This window comes from Taurulus bubalis (assembly GCF_910589615.1).
Source record: "Taurulus bubalis genome assembly, chromosome: 3".
Taxonomy (NCBI): domain Eukaryota; kingdom Metazoa; phylum Chordata; class Actinopteri; order Perciformes; family Cottidae; genus Taurulus; species Taurulus bubalis.
In genome coordinates this window covers 42,745,022-42,750,021 of record NC_136591.1, presented here as the reverse complement: position 1 = coordinate 42,750,021, position 5,000 = coordinate 42,745,022, and positions in this window count along the sequence as shown.

Below are 5,000 nucleotides of genomic sequence, written 5' to 3'. Positions count from 1 at the left end.
ACCAAGATAACGACCTAAAACAAAGATGACAACGACTTAAAACAAAGATGACAACGACCTAAAACCAAGATAACGACCTAAAACAAAGATAACAACGACCTAAAACCAAGATAACGACCTAAAACAAAGATGACAACGACCTAAAACCAAGATAACGACCTAAAACAAAGATAACAACAACCTAAAACCAAGATAACGACCTAAAACAAAGATGACAACGACCTAAAACAAAGATGACAACGACTTAAAACAAAGATGACAACGACCTAAAACAAAGATGACAACGACTTAAAACAATGATGACAACGACTTAAAACAAAGATGACAACGACCTAAAACAAAGATGACGACTTAAAACAAAGATGACAATGACCTAAAACAAAGATGACAACGACCTAAAACAAAGATGACAACGACCTAAAACAAAGATGACAACGACTTAAAACAAAGATGACAACGACCTAAAACAAAGATGACAACGACCTAAAACAAAGATGACAACGACCTAAAACAAAGATGACAACGACTTAAAACAAAGATGACAACGACCTAAAACAAAGATGACAACGACTTAAAACAAAGATGACAACGACCTAAAACAAAGATGACAACGACTTAAAACAAAGATGACAACGACTTAAAACAAAGATGACAACGACCTAAAACAAAGATGACAACGACTTAAAACAAAGATGACAACGACCTAAAACCAAGATAACAACGACTTAAAACAAAGATAACAACGACCTAAAACAAAGATAACAACGACCTAATAACAAAGATAACAACGACTTAAAACAAAGATAACAACGACCTAAAACAAAGATAACAACGACTTAAAACAAAGATAACAACGACCTAATAACAAAGATAACAACGACCTAATAACAAAGATAACAACGACTTAAAACAAAGATAACAACGACCTAATAACAAAGATAACAACGACTTAAAACAAAGATAACAACGACCTAAAACAAAGATAACAACGACCTAAAACAAAGATGACAACGACCTAAAACCAAGATAACGACGACCTAAAACAAAGATAACAACGACCTAAAACAAAGATGACAACGACTTAAAACAAAGATAACAACGACCTAAAACAAAGATGACAACGACTTAAAACAAAGATAACAACGACCTAAAACAAAGATGACAACGACCTAAAACAAAGATAACAACGACCTAAAACAAAGATAACAACGACCTAAAACAAAGATGACAACGACCTAAAACAAAGATAACGACCTAAAACAAAGATAACAACGACCTAAAACAAAGATAACAACGACCTAAAACAAAGATAACAACGACTTAAAACAAAGATAACAACGACCTAATAACAAAGATAACAACGACCTAATAACAAAGATAACAACGACTTAAAACAAAGATAACAACGACCTAAAACAAAGATGACAACGACTTAAAACAAAGATAACAACGACCTAATAACAAAGATAACAACGACCTAATAACAAAGATAACAACGACTTAAAACAAAGATAACAACGACTTAAAACAAAGATGACAACGACCTAAAACAAAGATAACAACGACCTAATAACAAAGATAACAACGACCTAATAACAAAGATAACAACGACTTAAAACAAAGATAACAACGACCTAATAACAAAGATAACAACGACTTAAAACAAAGATAACAACGACCTAAAACAAAGATAACAACGACCTAAAACAAAGATGACAACGACCTAAAACCAAGATAACGACGACCTAAAACAAAGATAACAACGACCTAAAACAAAGATGACAACGACTTAAAACAAAGATAACAACGACCTAAAACAAAGATGACAACGACTTAAAACAAAGATAACAACGACCTAAAACAAAGATGACAACGACCTAAAACAAAGATAACAACGACCTAAAACAAAGATAACAACGACCTAAAACAAAGATGACAACGACCTAAAACAAAGATAACGACCTAAAACAAAGATAACAACGACCTAAAACAAAGATAACAACGACCTAAAACAAAGATGACAACGACCTAAAACAAAGATAACAACGACTTAAAACAAAGATGGCGGCGCTCAAACAGCCAAGTCAAGGCTCCTGAGCGTCCCGCGTGTTAAACTGTTCTCCAGTTCTTATCCAATCAGAAGTCTCCTCTAGACAGGAAGCAGAATCAGCTGCTCGTGCTTCCTGTCCTCAGCGGACTTTAACACATGGAAGTTCTTCTGTCTTTAGTGGAAGAGTTATTGATCAGCGATCAGCTGATGGGTCAATAACGTCACGGGGAGACAGAGAGGGCCCCATGTGGAGGCCTCTGGAGGAATGTGGAACACACACACACACACACACACACACACACACACACACACACACACAGCTAAAGATAGCATCAGCTGGACCCTCCCAGCCTGTAAAGAGCATTTTACACTCGGACTCTCACGAGCTGAACGTCCTGTTAACACCACGATGACCGCGTGCTGCCTTCATCGGCCGTGGGACATCTCGGCACCGGACACCTCGGACAGCAGTGTGTGTGTGTGTGTGTGTGTGTGTGTGTGTGTGTGCGTGCCGCGTCAGACTGTGAAGTTAATGTCACCGTTTTTCTCATGGAGTCTGGTTACAGCAGAATGTGAGAGTACAAGTACACACGTATGAGTACAAGTACACACATTTGTGTACTTGTACTCATTTCAGGTTTCTTTTAGAGAGACTTTTGAGACTTTAAAGAGGGAAAACTTCCCCCAAAAGAACAATGTGGCAGTCTGAGCTAAATGCTAAGCTAACTAGCCTGACCCTCCCTGGCTCCTCCCACCCGATGACATCACACGTGGGTCGATCTGAATCTCTTCCTCGTGGTCTCAGTTTACTGGCCCATAACATCACAAACATGCAGCTAAAAATACACACACACACACACACACACACACACACACACACACACACACACACACACACACACACACACACACACGTCTGTTGACGGCAACGTTGCCTCTAAAAGTTGCTCATTGTTTGTGATGAAAACATATTTAAATGAAAGTGTTGTTATTAAATTGGAATGTTGAGATTAATTTGATCATCTCTGATGTCCATAATAATAATAATATTATTATTATTAATATTAATAATAATCTCACAACATGATCAATAAAGAGAGAAATGAATAAACTTCATGAAACATTAAAAGTGTATTAAACATAATAATACACTTTGTGTGTATGTATTTATGATACTTAAAGGATCTGACCCGTGTTGTTATATTTTAGTAATATCTTGTGTATTTATATTGTGATAAAGTCGTTATGACGTCTTATTACACGTTAATAAAGGATTTATGTGGAATAATAATTAACACTTTAGTCTTCTAGTTATGTTTTATTAAAGTTTAATAAAAAGTGATTATTATCAATGAAGAAATGTTATGTTATATTGTGTTTAAATCCTGGGAATTATTTTAGATTCAAGGTTTTTATATATTTTATAGTAAATTGTGTTACTTTACATTATATTAAAATATATTAAAACAAACAATATTATTTTATAGTAACTTATAATACTTTATATTATATTAAAATATATTAAAATAAATAATATGATTTTATAGTAACTTATAATACTTTATATTATATAAAAATAAATAATATTATTTGTTTTGATATATTTTAATATTATATTATATTAAAGTAAATACTATTATTTGTTTTAATATATTTTAATATTATATTATATTAAAGTAAATACTATTATTTGTTTTAATATATTTTAATATTATATTAAAGTAAATCATATTATTTCATAGTACTACTTTATATTAAATAAAATGAATCATATTATGTTACAGTAACTCTCTGAGGGAGAACACGGTGCTCACATCTAAACAACCGACAGACTAACGGGGACCAGACGGTCCCGGTCCAGTTCCCGGCACACACACTCTCCAGGTCCCGGTCCCGGTCCCGGCACACACACTCTCCAGGTCCCGGTCCAGTTCCCGGCACACACACTCTCCAGGTCCCGGTCCCGGTCCCGGTCCCGGCACACACACTCTCCAGGTCCCGGTCCCGGTCCCGGTCCCGGCACACACACTCTCCAGGTCCCGGTCCCGGTCCCGGTCCCGGCACACACACTCTCCAGGTCCCGGTTCCGGCACACACACTCTCTCCCGGTCGGACACACACTTTGTGTGTTGAGGAAAAGTTGAAACACTCACGAACGTCGTCTCCTCCGGTCAAGGGAACTTTCCCCGGTGATGACGTCACCGTCCGGTAGAAGTGACCGCCGGTCGCGAGGCCGCTGCGGGCGGACAATCACGGCCCTGGAGACGGTGATCCGGTGATCCGGTGATCCGGTGGTCCGGGAGGGGGCGGGGCCTCCGCGCCGGTCGACCGGCTGAAGGCGGGAACTTTTAACGGAAAAATGAAGTTTTAAGAACGGAAAAAGAAAAAAAAAAAGAAGGAGAAGCGCGAGGGGGGGCGGCCGGGGGCCTGGCCGCGCGGCGGGTGTGCGCGTGTGAATGCGAGCGCGTCCTCGTGACGGGGGCGCGCAGGAGCCGGGAGAGAGGGAGAGCCAATCAGGCGTCGGCGCTGGGGCTCGAGACGCTACGCCCCGCCCCCTGATCCTCCTGACGGACAGAGTTCTCACTCTGACTGTTATTCACTGACGAAAACCATCAGCTTTACTATGCAACGAAGTACTATATAGTACTACAAGTACTTCAAGTACTATATAGTATTACTTATAGTACTTGTAGTACTATATACTACTTCGTTGCATAGTAAAGCTAATGGTTTATATACTTAATAATAATAAATAATAATTAATAATATAACTATATATATATATATATATATATATGTTTATATATAATGTTTCTCACAAATAAATCATTGATGAGCCTCAGAAACTTGTTTTGTTCTGACGGAGTGGCTCATCTGTTGACGCAAACGATCTTTGTCTCTACGCCCTGCCCTCTGACGTCGCGTTGGAACTGGATGCGCGCGCATACCG